At 42.2% G+C, this 20,456-nt stretch overlaps 1 protein-coding gene across 5 annotated transcripts in view; it reads left to right on the top strand.

Annotated features, from left to right (window-relative positions):
* Positions 1 to 20,456, top strand: part of SIPA1L1 (signal induced proliferation associated 1 like 1) — a 383,207-nt gene that overhangs the window by 730 nt on the left and 362,021 nt on the right. The gene's annotated exons all lie outside the window — the stretch shown is intronic.

Below are 20,456 nucleotides of genomic sequence, written 5' to 3'. Positions count from 1 at the left end.
CCAAGCTCCCTATCGCTCCACGGCATTTCTAGGTGGACAAGTAATCTTGTTGGGCAGGTTGAAATTTCATCGGTTCACCATTTGGAGAACATAGAGACGAGGAAAGTGGCTCACTTTCAAGGAAGATGTTTAATTGAGTTGTTGGTATTCGTTTTGAAGAGAAGCAAAGCTAATGGACCCTAAGATGCATTTATCTTACAAATTTTATTTTTCTTGACGGGTATTTTAGAGGCAGCACTCAGTGAAATTCTTACTACCTGCTAAACGATTACGTTTGTAAACTGGGAGCCTGTGATGCGATGCAAATTTCAGAGTAGAGGTGTCGACTTTCATCAGGTTCCAGGTCTGTCTGGATGAACTGGAGTTGGCGTTTCCTCTATAAAGCAAACCTTTCATGTTGAAACTCTGACTCAGACTCTTAAAGCCATTGTTTTTATACTCGTACTCTGTGGGAGTTAAGTGTCAACTTTCTCTCATTTTCTCATATGGAATATTCATCCCAGGCAAAGATTCTCTCACTTAATATTTTGGGAAAGTACAGGATAAAGTCCTGTAGAATCATTGCCTGCACCCAGTTTAGTAACAGTGTTAATTTTCTGTATAATCCGGATTTAATGACCTTCACTTTCCTCTTTTTCATTTTTTCCAAAGCTACGATTAAGCCACCTTTACCAGAATTAAAAAAAAAAAATCTGATGGAAATAATATAGAACAGTGGTAACAGGAGTAGTCTCAAATAAAAGGTTTTCATAAAGCAGTTTATGGTCACCGAAGTGTGTTAGATGACGTGCCAGTTCTTAAGGAGAAAATTAATGTTAAAATATTTTTCCCATGAAATAAATTATTTATACTTAGGCATTAGCAATTAACAGTGCATTTAAAATACTTTGGGTGATGATTTGCACATAAATGGTTAGGAGCAAAATAAGAGATTTTGAGGGGTGAATGGTATTTATGGCTGTTAACTTATTTTCTTATCCCATTATGCTTAAGTAAAGGACTCCTGAAGTTGACTATATCATTATTCTCTAGTCGAGTGAGGGAACAAGTTTGGCAGGTGGCTCGAGACAGTCAGCAGGTGTTGCTGTTAGCTTCTCTGTGGTTGCTGGTACTGCTCCTTGAGTTTGAAATTGCTGTTCTGGTGCAGTGAACTTTTTAGATCTGAAGTGTCAGGCAGAATTAATTGTGACTTCATCATAGGATTCTGTGATGAGGTGGATGAACTCCTGGTAATAATTGCAATACTAATTGCAAAGCAGCTCACTCAATTTTATAGTAAGAGTCTTTTAACTCTGTCCTTTCACTGTGATTTCCTGGTTTTCTTACTTTGCTTTTGCATTGAATTAGATGTGTAATTTTGGTGTAGGTCTCTCCACCCCTATCCCTGGCCACATCTTGAATTTTTTTTAAAAGAACTATTGAGAAATACCTTTTAGTAACTCTATTGAAGCCATAGATTGAAGATTGCTGGAGATAAGCGATTTTGCAGAGACTTTGGAGGACCTTGGTTGACTGTGAGTTGGGCCGTGTATCTGTTCTATCAGTTAGAGTTTTTCAGTGAATGGCTGTTTTCTCTCTTTGAGCTGTGAAACAGGAGCATGAGGAGAGGCGGAGCATGTTTAAGAGTACAGATCCTCTCAATCTTTGCAGTTTAGGGGAATGTATGTAGTGATTGATGATAAATGAATATATGCTTCCTATTGGTCCTCACTGTCCTGCCATCATTTCTGTTGGTCCATGTCAGTGTACATATGAAGTATACCTAGCCCGAAGATCTTCAGGTGACAGTGCAGATTTGAGCCTTTTGGTAAACTGATGAAATTGGACTTTCTCTAAAGAAGACAGACTAACTCATCCCCATAACGTAGAGCTTTGTTGTTCAGTTGCTAAGTCTGGAGTAGAGCTAGTCCTCTGATATAGAATGCATCTTTCTTCTTGTCAACTCAGATCACAGAATTTTATATCTCCAATTCAGAAAAAAAAATTTATCTCCATAATATCACTGTATTCCTAATCTTTCGAGGTTTGTAGTAAGTCAAACAGTATTTATTGAGTGCCTCTGTCTGGGAGGCATGCTGTTGAGTTCTGTGATTCCAGTGGTGGGTAAAACTGTTCTGGGGCTCGAGAAACAGTGCAGTGGAGCATTTATAGTGACCTTCCCTGGTTTGATGTTCTGATACCCTGAGACCCCTATAAAAGTGTTGCATAGCTGGCAATTATTTTTGAATTATAACATATTTGAATTAATTTTGGAAATAATGGGGCCCAGTATTTGTCTTTAGGCTTCCCTGGTGGCTCAGACGGTAAAGTGTCTGCCTACACTGCGGGAGACCTGGGTTTGATCCCTGGTTCGGGAAGATCCTCTAGAGAAGAAAATGGCAACCCACTCCAGTATTCTTGCCTGGGGAAATCCCATGGACAGAGGAACCTGGGGGGCTACAGTCCATGGGGTCACAAGAACGTTTGGGCTTCAAATTTTCCAGCTATGGGATAATAAAAAGTAATCAAACCTTTTCCTGAACTAACTTTCTGAGAAAAAATGTATTTTTTTTCCCCCCGCAGTGAAGCTTCATCTGTTTGCTGCAGAAATTATTGAGAATATGTGCATGAAAGAAACTTGTAAACCATAGTTTTATTTGCAATCACATGTTCGTTCTTTCTGACGAACAGATTCGTAGATTGTTAGAAGGAATTTTGAGCGTAAATCATTTAGCTCTTCTCCATTTTCCAGATGAGGAAACAAGCCCAGAAAGTTGAAGTGATTTTTTTGAAGAGTATAGGAGAACTGGTCAGTGGTCACACAGTGACTGGAAGACAGGTCTTCAGATTTAACTATTCTTTTGTTTGCTGTTGTTCACCCCCCCCATCTTAGAGTCTATCATGTTAAAATTTATTTACTACTTTTTCCCTCCACTCAAGCATTCAGTATTTATTAAATGTCTAAAATGAGAAGAAGCAAAAGTTAATGAGACAAAATGCACATGAAGGTTGAAAAGCCATGAAACACTGCATTGATGTAGTGTTTGGTAACTAAGCTTTGCTGCTACTGCTGCTGAGTCGCCTCAGCCGTGTCCGACTCTGTGCGACCCCATCCCTGGGATTCTCCAGGCAAGAACACTGGAGTGGGTTGCCATTTCCTTCTCCATTGCATGAAAGTGAAAAGTGGAAGTGAAGTTGTTCAGTCGTGTCCAACTCTCAGGACCCCATGGACTGCAGCCACCAGGCTCCTCCGTCCATAGGAGTTTCCAGGCAAGAGTACTGGAGTGGGGTTACTCAAATTACGAAGTTGTGGAGAAAGAAATTATGAGTTGGTTAAAAATATTTACATCATAGCGCCTGTAGTTTTTTTTTTCTTTTTTAACTCAGAGGATAATATACTTGTATACACTTTAGAGAAGCCAGATTTAATTTGTAGTTGACCATTTTTTCTTTAAACTCATTTTTCATTTGTAAAAAAAGTTGTTGTGACCCCCTTATTTTTGTAACCATGGCAACTTCAGGCCTTGTCTCTCAGCTACAGGTAAGGGTTATTGGGAGGTGAGGCTAGGGAGGATTTGTTAGGTGGAGGTGTAATTGCACATAAAACAGGAAAATGTTGTAGAAGCTTCCTGTTGAAAATGTGAGTGATATATATATATATATATAGCCCCACCCAGCTTCCACTGGGGTAATCTGAGCCAGGAGAGAAGAAACATCCCTGCCACTTGGGTGACTGCCCTTTTGATGAGGGACTCTCCCTTCCCCCAGGAGGGTAGAGCGTTGTGTTATTGCTTCATCGCTCACACAAAAATTTGTATCTGTTCCACATTCAGGGCTATTTAAAATAGGGGTGTTCCACTATCACTTGAGATTGACAATCTAACAACTTTCTATCTATTGCACTTGTACAGTTTGGGTCTGGGAAATAAATTGGCCTAATTGGATTTTTGTGTTTTTTTCTATGCTTAGCTAATTGAAAGAAAAAGAAAAAAAAGCCAAACAAAACCCACACACTTTAATAGCACTTTGTTTTTGAAGGGTTTTATACAGACTAGGTTAATTACTCTTAGATGATAGCTCATTTATTCGTTCGGTGGGTTTTTGATGAGCACTGGAGCGAGCTGTAGAAACATGGAAAAGATCCCCTTTACCTTGGATCTCTTAAACACAGATGGTTTGAGTGAGGATAAATAACACAAGTGTGCCTGGGCTCGTAATCACCTGGGTAAGAGAATGCATAGGGAGTATCTTTTGAGGTTAGGGACTGGTCCACATCCACTTTCTCGTTTTATTTCTGCCTGGGAGGAGTGATGTAACTCCAGCTGTGAAGAGGACGTGAGTGTTTTCTTGAGGATCTAGGGAGATGACACCAAATGACACGGAGGAACGTCAGGGGCTTCTTCTGTTGGATTTTAGTCAATAGCAGTGCCTTGAGAGGGGTGTGCCACCGGGGCAGGTGAAGCTGTTTCTCTCGGCCTCTGCAGGTCGGGATGAGAATTTTCAGCCTTTGGCTTCCTAATTTGTTACTTGTCATGTTGCACCAAGTTCTCCCTCTAATTAGAATTGTAGTATGCCTAACTTTAAATTGTGGGAAACGGGCAATTACATAATGTTAGATTTCCCTTTTTTTTCAGTTCAGGAGAGGCATGGGGAGAATGTTTGCTTGTTGGAGAATGCTGACCTGGAGATGGAGAGTTACTGATTTGCACAAACACAGGGATCACTTAGAGGCGACTGGAGCTGACTGACCAGCCAGCTGTGGTGGCCACTGGCTTCCTTTTTTTCTTTCTCCTCCCCTAGAGTAGGTCCAGGTTAAATGATTTTCAGAGACACGAGGGTGAATTTTGGTTATTCCTCTTTTCTCTATTTTTTTCCAGAAAGCCTTTTACCAAAGCTGTAAGTATAGTCTGTAGCCATTGATTGTTCCTTTGCGGCTCAACGTCTTGCTCCCTTTTAGAATAAGGTCCAGACGTCTCAGAATGAAGCTATTAAGAAGTGAAAAGCAAAGGGCTGTGTGCTGAATGACCACATTCCTATAGTTAAGACTTGACTCTGATCAGTATCATTTATGTTGGGTCCTATATTATTTTTTTCTAATTCATTTTTTTATATTCTCAATTATTTGCCTAGATAGAAATTATAGTTTGATATATTCTGAGATCTTTGCATTTCCTTTTACAGTCTTAGTTCTCACAATTGACTGACTATTGGTTTTTATAAGTTTCTTTTTCTTTTTTGATGCTTTCAGAGAAACAACTGATGACTAAACTGTGATGTTTCATGTTTTTAAGAACAGAGGGTACTTATATGGAGATACTTATAGGAGGTATATATAATTATACATTAATAGAATGTTGTAAAATTTTCACCCAGTTTGGCTGTGATTCCTTGTTTCTCCTGTACATACTTAGGGAAATAAATAGAAAGGAGTATCTTCCATATTTTTGCAAGAAATGTAAATATGTGACTTGTGAGAACCATACTGCCTTTTCTTTCAGAGACTGAAAATGAGTTGTTCTTCCTCTTGAAATGAGGGCTAGTGTGTAGTCTATTTAAGTCCTCCCTTTCCCTTGACCATACTTCTGGCTGCCCCAACGAAGACCTCAGAAGCTTCTGTCAATATATTTTGCTAGAGTCTAATTTCTGAGTAGCTGGAATTTCACGTGTAAAGAGAGCGTGCTCTGTGTGCATAGATATGTTTGGGATGGGGTTTGACTCCTGGCTCAGAATGTGCCCTTGGGAAACCCGTTAGGAGGCTTAAGACTAAATGTGGTTCCTGACCCTCATCTCTTTTCTGGTTTGAGAAGTGCCTGCGATTCTTCCAAGAGCCTCAGTGTTACTTTATTTATTTATTTTAATTAGGATCTTAGCACTGATATTTTGCAATAGGAAATGGGATATAATAATGGCATGACAAAATAATGTTTCAGTAGGTACATGATAGGTTTTGGAGAGCTATAGGATTCACAGAAAAGGCTTATTAAGAGAGACTCAACCTAATAATCACTTTCAAAGGGATTGTTCTGAAGGCTGTCTTCAAGGGAGCATTTAAAAACAGTGATTTTTCAAGGGTTTGGATCAGGTGTGTAGGGGAGGGTGGCGGCTCGCAGTGGGCTGTGGGGTATTTCTCAGGGTGGATGGGTGGTTTGAAGAAACTCAACAGGTGACTCTTTTATGCTCCTCCCCCACTCAGTTGAGAACACAATGACTTTTATATCATGTTTGGATTTATGCTTGACAATAAGGTGCATGTGGAAGCTTCAGTTTGGATGGGTATAGGAGAGCCTCCGATCATGTGTACTGTCCCCTTGGTTGAAAAAGACAACTTGGAAGAAATTTGGAAATGACTGCCAGCAGCTGAAAGGATCAGGCTGCTTAGAACTCCTGCAGTGGTGCTCGAACAAGTAAATCCAATTTGGTGGTTGCCTGTGGCACTTACTTTTATTACTGGGGTAAAGAACACATAGCCTAAAATTTACCATCTCAGCTGTTGTTAATACAGTTTAGTCTTGTTAAGTATATTCACGTTGTTGTGAAACAGAAGTTCCGACTGCTTTCATCTCACAAATTGGGAACTATACCCCTTATACAACTTCTCCTTTCCCTTCCCCCATCCCTGGCCATCACTGGTCTACTTTCTGTTTCTATGAATTTGACCTTTTTGATACCTCATACAAGTGGTATCGTGTGGTATTTATCTTTTTGTGACTGGTTTATTTCTCTCAGCATAGTGTCCTCCAGGTTCATTCCTGTTGCCACGTGGTAGGGTTTCCTTCCCTTTTAAGGCTGAATAATATTGTGCTTTGTGCTCAGGCGTGTCCAACTCTTTGCGACCCTGTGGACTGTAGCCCACCAGGCTCCTCTCTCCATGGGGATTCTCCAGGCAAGAGTACTGGAGTGGGTTGCCATGCCCACTTCTAGGGAATCTTCCCAACCCAGGGATCTAACCCAGCTTGCCTGCAGTGCAGGCGGATTCTTTACCATCTGAGCCACCAGGGAAGCCCCAAAATACCAGAGTGGGTAGCCCATCCTTTCTCCAGGGAGCTTTGTGACCCAGGAATCGAACTGGGGTCTCCTGCATTGCAGGTGGATTCTTTACCAGCTGAGCCACCGCCAGCTGAGCCACCAGGGAATATTACATTGTATGTGTGTATCATTTTGTTTACCTGTCCATTCATAGGTGTACACTTGGGTTGCTTCTACCTCTTGGCTATTGTGAATAGTGCTGCTATGAACATGATGCTCACGTATCTCTTTGAGACCCTGTTTTCAGTTCCTTTGGCGATATACTCAAAAGTGGGATTTCTGTATGATATAATAGTTCTATTTTTAATTTTTTTGAATAACCTCCGTACTCATTTTCATAGTGGTTATACCATCTTACACTCCCACCAGCAGTGTTTCAATGTTATTGCCCTTCTTTGCCAACACTTGTTATTTTTTTATTATTTTTTGATAGTAGCCATTCTAATGGGCAGGAAGTAATGTCTCACTGTGGTTCTGATTTGCATTTCTCTATTGATAAGTTATGTTGAGCATCTTTCATGTGCTTGTTGGCCATTTGCATATCATCTTTGTAGAAATGTCGTAAGTCCGCTCATTTTTTGATTAGGTTATTTGAGTTTTTGTTGTTGAGTTGTAGGAGTTCTTTATATATTCTGAATATTAGCCCCTTGTCAGGTGCATGATTTGCATATATTATCTCCCCTTTCGTACACCTCCTTTTTACTATGTTGTGTCAGTTAATGCATAAGAGTTTACAATTTTGATGTAATCCCATCAAAAAGCAATCCCTTTTGCTTTTAGCATCGTATCCAAGAAGTCTTTGCCAAGTCCAACGTCATGGAGTTTTCTGTGTTTTTGTCTAGAAGTTTTTTAGTTGTACTTCCTACATTTCAGTCTTTAATCCATTTTGAGTTAATTTATTTATATAGTGTAAGAAGAGGATCTAACTTCCTTCTTTTGTGTGCAGATATCAGGTTTTCTCAGCTGAATATGTTGAAGAGACTGTGCTTTTCCCTTTCAGTGGTCTTACTATCCTTGTTGAAGACCAGTTGGCCACATTCTTGATGGTTTATTTCCGGACTGACTTCTGTTTCATTGATCTATTTGTCTGTCTCTATAGTACCAGGGCTCCCTCGTAGCTCAATTGGTAAAGAATCTACCTGTAATACAGGAGACCCAGGTTCAATTCCTGGGTCAGGAAGATCCTTTGGAGAAGGAAATGGCTATTACTCACTCCAGTATTCTTGCTTGGAGAATCCCGTGGACAGAGGAACCTGGCAGACTACAATCCATGAGATTGCAAGAGTTGGATATAACTTAGCGACTAAACCACCATGTCAGTACCACTTTTAGCTTTTTAGATTAGTTTTGTAACATATATTGAAGTCAGGAAGTTTGAGTGATACTTATTTTTAACCTACGCTGTTGTAGGTGTTGAGAAATAGAGATGTAATAGAGAAATTGGGAAAACAATTCAAATAATTCTTCATTTTTGGGGAGGAGACGAGACCCACTTGAAGAATTAAGTAAGATGATTTAAATTGCAGAATGTAGGTGAGGCTGTCAATTGGCAACTAGTATAATAAGACCTATAGTCTAGCACTTCCTAGTTTACAAAGTGTTTGCACAGATCCTATGATTTGGGAAAGCTTCAAAAAGGTGATGAACCTTGAACTGATCTTGAATATTGAATGTGTTACCTCAATGGGTATAAATACTCAAACCATCTGTGTCAGTTCTAGCATTGTGCTAAAGAAAATTACCACCAGAGTCTTTTTAATGAAAGCCTCTGATAGTAATCTCAAGATTTTCAAAGGGGGTCAGTTATTATGAGACCTTTCACTATGTAGTATTTTCTTCATTGACACTCTTTTGCCTTTCCCATTCCAGTCCAGTAATTGCTGATTTTCCGTATCTGCTCAACGAATAGCAGTGGGCCACACAAAAATAGAATACTTAGCCACAGTATTGTTGTATTTTCTAGGATGTACAAAGAACATAAAATTAACCTGGCTGAGTTGTATAGGCTGAATTGAAGGAGAGAGACTGGATCCAGAACAGCAAACTCAGTGGCTACTTTAATAATTTAGGCTGCGTAAGACATACTTTCTCACCTTCTTAATAAAAGTATAAGGATATTTTGGATAAGTGTATTACTTGAGGGGACAATTGGTAGAATTTCTATGGAGGAAAGATGTACTATGCTTGCATATACAAGGCAAAGCATTGTTTGGGCATCCCCGATGGTGCTAGTGGTAAAGAACCTGCCTGCCAATACAAGGGACATAAAAGACGCGGTTTTGATCCCTGGGTCGGGAAGATCCTCTGGAGGAGATCATGACAGCCCACTCCAGTATTGCCTGGAGAATCGCATGGACAGAGGAGCCTGGCAGGCTACAGTACACAGGGCTGCAAAGAGTTGAACACAACTGAAGTGACTTAGCATGCACTCATGCACGCACAAGGTATTATTTAGTGGTGACCAAATTAATCTAAGTCTGCATGGGTGGGTCTGGAAGGAGTAATTTACTTACTAATTAACTCATAAGTATTTATTGACTCCTACTACATGCCAGGTCTTCCCCTATGGCTCAGCTGGTAAAGAATCCATCTGCAATGCTGGAGACCTGGGTTCTATCCCTGGGTTGGGAAGATCCCCTGGAGAAAGGAAAGGCTACCCACTCCAGTATTCTGGCCTAGAGAATTCCAAGAGTCAGACATGACTGGATGACTTTCACTCACTCATTCACTCACATGCCAGGGGCCAGTGGGTGCTTCTAGTGGAGAAAGGATGCACAGCTCCTGCCCTCATGTGGCTGATAATCTTCCAGTGATTGATATGGTCCTTCTCAGTGATCCATTCCTCTCATCTGATTGGATTTTTCCTTTTTGCCAAAAGCCACCTGTTTTACTTTTGATGCAAAACAATTGTAGCTGTTTATTATGAAAATAGTCCTACATTAAATATTCTTTGTGTGGAGGAAGAAAAAAACACTAGACAGTTCTGCCTCTTGGTTTCCAAGGAGATCTGTCTTGGCTAAATTTATTTTATCCAGTGCTTTTCTAAGTAACAGAACTAAAGGAAACAGGCTTTAATGAATTTTGCTTAAGGTTTTCCTGAGGACCCAGATAAGGTTTTCAAATCTTGTTTTTTTTCCCCCCTACCTCCAAGCCCACTCCAAGGAAATCTAAACACTTAGTTTTGGCTACTTCTAGGTTTTTCCACCAATTGTCAGGTCTTTAAAGAGTCATAAACCCCTTTTGGGCTTCCCTTGTAGCTCAGTCAGTAAAGAATCTGCCTGCAATTCAGGAGACCTGGGTTTGGTTCCTGGGTCGGGAAGTTCCCCTGGAGAAGGAAATGGCAATCCACTCCAATATTCTTGCCTGGGGAATCCCATGGACAGAGGAGCCTGGTGGGCTATAGTCCTTGGGGTTGCAAGAGTCGAACACGACGTAGCGACTAAACTACTGTACACCTTTTGGATCTTCAGTCATTTGTTCATTCATTTAACAAATCTTCATTGTTCATTTATTGTGAACCAGGTAACCGTTTCATTTGTAGTAGGAAAGTTGAGGGTTGAATTAAACTTCCTTTGAGGTCAAATGTTAAAATTCTGTGAACATATTATGTGAAAGTGAAGTTGCTCAGTCATGTCCGACTCTTTGTGACCGCATGGACTGTAGCCTACCAGGCTCCTCCACCCATGGGATTTTCCAGGCAAGAGTACTGGAGTGGGGTGCCATTTTCTTCTCGGGGGGGACCTTCCTGACCCAGGGATTGAACCTGGGTCTCCCGCATTACAGGCAGACGCTTTACCATCTGAGCCACCAAGGAAGACTGTATTATTATGAGTTAGTGAGATTAGGGCTTTTTTGCAGATAGTAGACATATTTTTCAAAGAGCTAACAAGAAATTTAGCATTTTTGTTTTTAACTCAAACATTTTAGTGAGAAAATGCTATAACGGTGAATAATTTTAGTATTAGTTTCACTCTGAAAATAATCAACATTTTAACTCAGCTGAGAGTCTGTCTTCATCATTTTGGCAAGAGACAATCCGGAAGCTAGTCTTTCTGATGTTACTGGTAACACACTAGAAAGTTAATTCCAGTTTCAGATGACTGGTGTAGTGCCAGCGTGTAGAGATTTAGGAACGCTTAGCACCTCTTCTCTTAAGTGCTCCCTTCTGAGTCTTTTGGAGCCCTGGTCGCTTTTGAGTGAGGTGGTCTTGAGATATGGTGGCATCATGTCCCTGAACGCAGAAGAGTCACGCAGGTCTCCTGACCAGTGCTGCAGTAATAAGCTGGCAGTTGCCCTTGCTGCCAGATCTATAGTGTTCAGATAACCTAGTGTGAGATGTCATGGCTTTCTACAATGATCTTTTCGTTTTAATTTGTTGTTGGAAATGCAGCATAGGACTGATGATGTGTTATAAGATTGAGTTTGGGTGTGTGCGCGCTTTGTTGTGTCCAACCCTTTGCGACTCAATGGACTGTAGCCTGCCAGGCTCCTCTGTCCATGGAACTTTTCAGGCAAGAGTGCTGGAGTGAGTTGCCATGCCCTCCTCCAGGGGATCTTCCCAACACAGGGATCGAACCCAATAAGATTGAGTTATGCAGATTAAAATTTAAGAGTTTTCTCTCATGTGGGATTGTGGGCTATTATAAATCTGGTCTCCATCTTACCGAAGAACATTGGAAGATTTGTGTCGCCCTGGCACTGTGAGTTTGGCCATTTTCCCTTCACTTACGAATCAGCAGTGTTCAATGAACACCTTCTAGATGGCAGATACTGTTCTCATCCCAGAATATAAGGGAAGCCACCAGAGGGTTTTGTCCAAAGGGATTTGATCTGACATGTTTTTAAGAGACAGAACGCTAATGTGTAGAGAATGGAATGAGGGGTGGGGGCAAAGGTGGAGACAGGGAGAAGGTCTAGCAGTGACCTGGGTGAGATACGATGGTGCAGTAGCAGAGGCGATGAGAGGTGGCTGGATTTTGGACTCATCTCAGGTGAGGCTAACATAGTTTGGTTCACAGAAGGGTGAATGATGTGGAGTGAGAGAGAGTGGAGTCAAGGGTAACACCAGGGTTTGGGGCCTGAGCAACTGGGATAATGGAGGTGCCATGTATTGAAATGGGGAAGGCTGGAGGAGCGGGTTTGGGTGGGGAATCGAGCTGAGTGGTACATATTAGGTATGAGATAGTGTGGACCAAGTCAAGTTGGCAGCTGGGCAGGCCTATTAATCCTCACAAGCTTCACTTTTCTCTTCGGTATGAAAAAGGGAAAGTGTTTGCCTGTCTCAGAATTCTTGAGATCAAGTGAGAGAAAAAAAGAAAGTTCAGACTGCTGAAGTAATGTCCTTTGGTGGTGGTATTATTTCTGGAAAGTAGACTGGTTCCCATCTTATATACTTTGTGGAACTACTTATGTCATAGGCCAGAATGTAATTGGGGAAAGTTGGCATTTTCCCTCCGAAGGCTGGCTTTCTCTGTGGATAGGTGGAAAAGCATTCTCTTTGATCCTGTGATTCCTGATCCTTTGATCTTGTGATCTCTTTGATTCTGTGATTCCTGAGCAGCTCTTGGGAGAACTTGGTGTCAGGGGGCTTCATTTTGTGTAGAGCCGCTGGGGTGGTAAATGGGCGTGTGGTACCAGACTTGCCCCTTAGTTAACAGAGCTTTCTGCAAAAGTGACTTTACTTAATATGTGGGAGGATGTTGTAGGGGAAAAGAACCCCAGCTCCTTCCTTTCTCAAAGTCTTCATTGTTTTATGCTTTCTATAACTTTGAACAGTTAATGAATTGGGTCTAATAGACCCGATTTATAAGGGGGACCATTCTCTGTGTTTCTTTCAGAATGCCTGTTTATGTAATCATATATTTTTGGTTGCTTAAAATTTTCTTACAGTCACATAAAATATGTTAAATGTATATTTGAATCCACTGAATTAAAATTTGTTTAGGATCTAAGTAAAAGTGTTGAATGTGGCTCATGCTGAAGCTCCAATACTTTGGCCACCTGATTTGAACAACCAACTCATTGGAAAAGACCTTGTGCTGGGAAAGATTGAAGGCAGAAGGCGAAGAGGGTGACAGAGGATGAGATTGTTGGATGGCATCATTGATTCAATGAACATGAACTTGGGGAAACTTTGGGAGTTTGGGAGGGATTCCCATTGGAGAGGGACTCTCTCCATTCGGGGGCTGGTGAGGAGCGGGTTTGGGTGGGGAATCGAGCTGAGTGGCACAGGGAAGCCTGGTGTGTTGCAGTCCATCGGGTCTCAAGGAGATACAACTTGGGGACTGAGCAACAGCAACAAAAAGACCATCAGTCTTATATTTCAGTGAGAGGTATTCTGAATGTATTACGCATCTTTCTTGAGAGGTAGTAGTAAATAGTTGTAGGTTTGAAATACAGTATTTGCTGATAATTGATATTTTCCCAACAGTTAGGGTGTTGTTTAGGAACATCTTCATTTGAGAGATATGATGGTGGTTCTTGGTTCTTTTGATCCATAAGGCAGTTTGAGCAGTAATGCTACTGCTGTTTCTTCACTGCCCTCCTGGTATACACACTGCATTTGGCATCAGCGGTGTGTGCTTGTACAGCCATTTTAAAAGGGTGCCTTTGAGAGCCTGACACATGTAGCAAATATAACTTGATGAGTAACTGACAGTCTTTGGGAACGTGGTCTAAAAAATATTCTAGGTGTTCCACAGAAAGGGGGTAGTAATGGGTTTAACAGTGAAGCAAGGCATCAGGCGAAAGAGGAGAATGAAAAAGCTGGTTTAAAACTCAACATTCAAAAAACTAAGATCATGGCATCCATCCCATCGCATCATGGCAAATAGATGGGGAAAAAGTGGAAACTGATGGGTTTTATTTTCTTAGGCTCCAGAATCTCTGCGGACAGTGAAATTAAAAGATGGTTGCTCCTTGGAAGAAAAGCTATGACACACTTATTATATTAATGAGCAGACATCACTTTGGCAACAAATATCTGTTATAGTCAAAGCTATGGTTTTTTCCCAGTAGTCATGTTCTGATGTAAGAGTTGGTCTGTAAGGAAGGCTGAGAGCCAAAGAATTGATGCTTTTGAACTATGGAGCTGGAGAAGACAAGGAGATCAAACCAGTCAGTCCTAAAGGAAATCAAATTGGAAGGACTGCTGCTGAAGCTGAAACTCCAATATTTTGCCTACCTGCTGCAAAGAGCCAACTCACCGGAAAAGACCCTGATGCTGGGAAAGATTGAGGGCAGGAGGAGAAGACAGAGGTTGAAATGGTTGGATGGCATCATCGACTCAATGGACATGAGTTTGAGCCGTCTCCCGGAGATAGTGGAGCACAGGGAAGCCTGGCGTGCTACAGTCCATGGGGTTGCAAAGAACCGGACATGACTTCGTAACTGAACAGCCAAGGCATCAGGGGCCAAGCACTGTTTTTCGGTAGGTACTGTGGAGGCAGAGATTATTTGGGTAGTTCTCTGGTTATCTTTCAAGCAAGAGGACATCTCTCCATGTTAGAGTTTTTATCAGGTCTTCAGATTTATAACATAAGTTGACCCATCTGCTCAATAATTGTTAAGTTATGTAATCTTTTTTGCTTTTCCTAGCATCTGCTTACTATACATTATTTGAGCATCTGAGAAACTGAACTATAGGTATTCAGTACAGAATCACTTGACATAATTGTCTCATAAAACCTTCAGTCTTTGTCTTTCCTTTTGAAGTACATTTTAGAAAGCTTGGACTTCCCTGGTAGCTCAGACAGTAAAGCATCTGTCTATGATGTGGGAGACCCGGGTTCGATCCCTGGGTTGGGAAGATCCCTTGGAGAAGGAAATGGCAATATACTCTAGTACTATTGCCTGGAAAATCCCATGGACAGAGGAGCCTGGTAGACTACAGTCCATGGGGTTGCAAAGAAGCGGACACGACTGAGCGACTTCACATTCACGTTAGAAAGCTTAGATCAATTGTAAGAAATAATTTAAATAGTATTTGTATATTTAGTTCTGTATCTTTTCCATGCTTAATTTTTTTCTCCTAGAAGGAACATGACTTCCTTAAGACTTTCTCAGAACTTTTGGGATTTCCAAATCATATATAATGGCTTTTTATTTGGACCCTAGTTTCAAAATCATTTTTACTGGGGAGGTAATCTCTAAGCTTCTGAAGTCACAGTACCTATGTATGCACTACTAAGGTTTTTTTTTTTTTTTTTTTTAATAACCTTTATTGTGTTATAATTCACTTACTGTACAGTTTTCCCACTTGAAGTGTACAGGTCAGTCAGTTTTTTTGTAAGGTAACCCCCACCGTAAGCAACTTGAGAGGATCTTTCTCACCCCGGAAGAAGCTCTAGCCCCATTTCTCCGCAGTCCCGCCCACCGCCCCGCGCATCCCTAGGCTGCCACTCACGCGCTGTCCGTTTTCCTAGATGTGCCTTTCCCGGACGTTTTCTATCACACAACGTGTAGTCCCACGTGCCTGGCTGCTTTCACCTCGCTTCATCAAAGCTCTTTAGCTTTGGTGGCAGTGGTACAGGTTTCAGATCTACAGAAACGACAGCCTGTGCTGGGACCAGGGAAAATAGCAAAGCCTCCCTTAGCTGTGTGTGTCTGTGGAGTGAGGAGTGAGCTTTGACGCTTCTGTGAACAAAGCCGCCCTGTGCTAACTCAGCACTGCGCTCACTGCCCTCCCTTCCCTGCCTCTGCCTGACCGCTGCCTGCCTCTTTCATGACCTTTCCCGACACCTCTTAGGAGCCATCTTGGATTCTGGCCTGCCTTTTGCCTTGGGTCTGGTCCGGGACCAAGCCTTGCCTTGGCCTTTTTTCCCCCTTTTGAACTGACTGTTTCCTACTTGTCCTTTTTGTTTTATTGCCACCATCTTATGCAGACCCGTGACCTTTTTTCAACAGTTAATTTATTTTGGCCACAGTGCACGCATGCGGGCTGTTCCCCAGCGAGGGACTGAACCCGCAAATCCTGCACTGGAAGCCCAGAGTATTAACCAGCAGACTGCCAGGAGGCCCCTCAGGCCCTTGACCTTCACACCTGGGTGGCTGTAGCAGGCTCCTCTCTGACCGGCTTGACTCTTGCTGCCCCAGACTCCCGGCATCTTGCCTGATTATTCTTTCTAATGGACCGCTCAGGTACACGTGCCACCCTGGAGGAATTTAAGTGGTTCCAGTACATCAAACATACTGTCCTGCCTGCTTTATGACCTTTCTCTTGGGTCGCTCCTTCCCTGTTCATCTGATTTCTTTGCCCTCTCCAGGACTCTGTCTCTGCCGTCACACACGGGACCTCTACCTTCTCCACTTCCCAGCTACCCTGACTTCCTTTGAGCCTTTGTCACTTTCGATTTTAGTTCCATTCAATTCACAAGGTAGGTGAAATCAGTGTGCTGAGGTGACTTAGCATGCAGGTTTATTTATCCATAGCTTTATCTCTACCCACTCCCTGCATATCTTGCCCCTCACCATTATCTTACCCTCCTGTCCCCTCAGGCAGTTCTACCCTCTGAACAATTTTATCTGCGATTTTCTCGTTCTTCAGAGCCACCTCCTTCTTTGCCGTCTGTCTGGTTGCTGTTGCCTTGCCGTCTGTCTGGTTGCTGTTGCCTTGCCGTCTGTCTGGTTGCTGTTGCCTTGCTGTCTCCCTTGTCTGGAATGCTGCTCTACTGTATTGTACACTTAACGAGCTTACAGTTTAATTATTAACGCATACACCCAGAGAAGACTCATCCCTGAAGAAGGAGTCATCCCTGTCTCAGGGATTCAAAATGAGTCATAGGGTAGGGGGAGAGTTTACCCTTGTCTTCTCAGACCCCAGACAGTGGAACAGTGAGTTAATACAGGTGTTTGAATGAGTATCAGAATAGACTCGTAGTTCCTAGTGGAACTGCGTGCGAGTGGGCCAGGCTGTCTGTACACCGTTGCGTGTATAGGTGGGATCATTCAGGATAGGGTCATTGTAAAGGCTTTCACACATTTCACAGGGGCTCAGTGAGATGCATGTTCTGTCTCCCTTGAGGATCAGAGTCATCTGGACAGCATTTTAAGTGCATGGATTCTCAGCCTTTGGAAAGTTCAGATTGAGCTGTGAAGCCAGGCTTAGAAACCTTTGAGGTAGTTAACAGCTTTAGGCCTAAGAGCCAACAAGTGTTACATTTGTTGACCAAATTTTTATTGAATGCACGCTTTGTGTGGCAGGGTAAAATTGTGAGTTTTGCCTTTATTGGACATTGGGTCAAGGGATGTGTGCAGACAGACACTGAAAAACACTGCCTTCTCAGGTAAGTGTAGATTCTTTGAAGGTAGGGACCATTTCTCATTTTGTTTGTTTATATGTCCCAGGGCCCATTGAGATTCATTCTCAGGTGGTAAACGGATTCACCTGCTGTTTCCTGATTTACTCCCCTGTTGTAAAATTTGTTATGTTCTTTTAACCAGTAGTTTCCGTTCAGCTTAACTCTTCTGATGACAAGGAACCCCTCTGTTCCCAGTTGCCTCATGGCAGGTTCGGCCTTTTGATTTCGTTGCATCCCAGTAATGCAGGCTACATTGTCTACCATTTATTGAGTACCCAGTGTGCCAGATGCTTCGTGTCACGCTATTGCTACTCTTTATAACAAGCCTGCAAGATAGATATTAGGACTCTGAGTGGGAGCCAAGATGTTGAGTTCTTGTTACAGAATTTTTTCCTACACATATCAACAGACACTGCAGCATCCGCTGAACTGAGGAATTGTCTCGTATAGTCATCTTTTGGGACCAGGTCGTTGTAGTCATGATTTGGCTGTGTGAGTAGCAAGCATCTTATTGTTGGAATGCCAGAAAGCCTGTCTGCATGTAATAGGGTTGTTGTGACCATCACTCTGTGAGTTAAACTTGTAATTTGTTTTAAACACTGTGCCCCGCTGATGATGGAATCTGCCTACCCCTGTCTCTGAAGAAAGGCTGGTTTTTCTCATGTAATTAAAAAAAAAAAAAAATCACGTAGTTTTGGCTGTGCTGGGTCTTTATTGCTGCGTGGGCTTCTTGTGCTGAGTGGGGCTGCTCTCTAGCTGTGGGGTGCGGGCTTCTCATTGTGGCAGCTGCTGCTGCTGCTGCTGTGGGGCGTGGGTTCTAAGTGCGCAGGCTTCAGTGGTTGTGGCACGTGGGCTCAGTAGTTATGGGGCTCAGGCTTAGTTGCTCCGTGGCCTGTGGGATCTTCCCAGACCAGGGATCAAACACATCTCCTACGTTGGCAGATGGATTCTTAGCCACTGGACCACCAGGGAATCCCCGCTGGTGTAATTTTTAAGTATGGTAGGTAGTTTATAGTTTATCATTCATCTGTGGTAGAGAGTCAGGGATAGTTCTTTGTATCTTAAGCAGTGGTCTGGGTTTGCTCGACCTGGCATGTGACCCATTTGGTGGTCTCTTTCCCTGTATCCGTTGTAGGACGTTAGCCTGTCAAGGGCACCTCCACAGTGCTCCATTAACAGTGGTTATGAATATCTCCATGGCTTTCCTGGTGGCTCAGAGGGTAAAGCATCTGCCTGCAATGCGGGAGACAGGGGTTCAATCCCTGGGTCGGGAAGATCCCCTGGAGAAGGCAATGGCAGCCCACTCCAGTACTCTTGCCTGGAAAATCCCATGGAGGGAGGAGCCTGGTAGGCTACAGTCCATGGGGTCGCAAAGAGTCGGACACGACTGAGCGACTTCACTTCACTTCATGAATATCTTTAGCTGAAATCTGCCCATGAACTGGTTTTATGGTGGGTTCTTTACTGATACCATATCATTTTATCCTCTTGGAATTCCTTTGAGGCAGGTATTATCAGTATTTAACAGATGATGAAGCTGGAGCTTAGAATGTTTAAATAACTTGTATTGTTTGAGACTCTCCTCTGTTTGCACTTTTCTAAGTGACTTGGGCATGGTTTACATAGGAGTTACACCATTTCTTTCCATTTCTCTCACTTCCTCCTGTTGCTTCATCAAGAAAACTTGGGTGGTGCATGAGTGAACTTTTAGCAGTTGAAAAAGAGCGAACATCTCCAACTCCTGTCCAAATTCTCTCCCTTCTAGTGGAGTCAAGATAATAGTTGTCATTGAATATTCTCTCTTTGGACAGTTTCCTGAGATGTGGGAAGCCACCTCACAAGGGCCTCCCACCTGCCAGAGAAGTTGCAGGCTCAGGGTTCCTTCTATGTCTAGTACAAGTTGCTGGAGGAAATGTAAATATTTATAGTTGTGGCGAAATAAATATAAATCTGCCCAGAGTTCGTAATCACACATGTTTTTTTTTTTCTAGTTAGAAGACTTTCACTTTACTTCCCAACTTGAAGGCATGACCAGAAAAAGTGAGAAATGTATTTTCTGGGTGAAATGCTTTCATTCATCTTTCAGCATGAGTTCTGCTGGGAAGTCATCATCTTGTCATTGACTTCCGCCTGTTTCCCTAAAATTATCATGCTATCATCACGTCGGCATCTGTTTTGTTTTGAAATACGTGTCCTTTAAGAGGCTGGAGACATATTAGAAATACATAGATTAAAGAGAGGTTAATGGAACTGAAGTTAATTGAAAACACAGAAACAGATGTAAGATCAATCTTAGCAATCAAGTGTGTTTCTGAGAAACACACGTTCAATTGATCAAACAATTGAAGTCACTAGTAGAAGTTAATTTAGTTAACTTAGGTCATGGTGAAAGGGGGGAACATTTTCACTGCCCTGCTATAACTTTTCTGTTGAGTTGTGGGCTTTGTATGTGTATTGAATCCAACATACCTTTAAACTTTGCGTTCAGGTCATTTCTCCAAACCAAATATTTGATATTTCTCTTTCATGTTAAATCAGTCTGCAAGATTTTCTGCTTTGGTTTATTAGATAAGGATTTGGGGTGGTATAATAAGGTGGTTGGGTTGAGTTTATCTTAATCCCCTGTTTGCTTTTGTATTTAGGCTTATTATTTAATCTTAAGGACAAAGATTCATTTTAAAGAGTGTTATTGAGCTTTGGTTCTACCAGGGCCATAATATGCTTACCAAGTGGATCACAGAGCCCCAAGGATGTTTAGTGAGCTCGGTTTCTGGTGCTCTGATTCATAGCAGGATGCCCAGGGATCTTAGGTCTGTTCACCATCCCCGTCTTGGCTTACCGCTGCTGCAGTGAATCACCTGCAGTAGTTCCCCTTGTCTTCAGGTTACAGACTTTTCATGTTTAACCGCTTTGACTTTAACTGCTTTAACTACCTTTAAAATAATGATACACGACTGCAGTAATCCAAGTTCACTAAGGACGTGTCGCATTCACACCTTGATTTGCTCACCATCAGTTGACAGAGTCTGTTTCTAACTATTACCCAAATATTCACCATTCACTCCACGACTGCTGCTTAAGCTTTTTTTGTGTGTCAGGCACCTGCCGTGGACAGGCACTGTGGTGAGTGTTATGCAAATAACTTATCAGTCC

Source organism: Capra hircus, chromosome 10 (genome assembly GCF_001704415.2).
Source record: "Capra hircus breed San Clemente chromosome 10, ASM170441v1, whole genome shotgun sequence".
Taxonomy (NCBI): domain Eukaryota; kingdom Metazoa; phylum Chordata; class Mammalia; order Artiodactyla; family Bovidae; genus Capra; species Capra hircus.
Note: the sequence above shows the minus strand (reverse complement) of the source record. Positions and strands in the feature narration are given on the sequence as shown.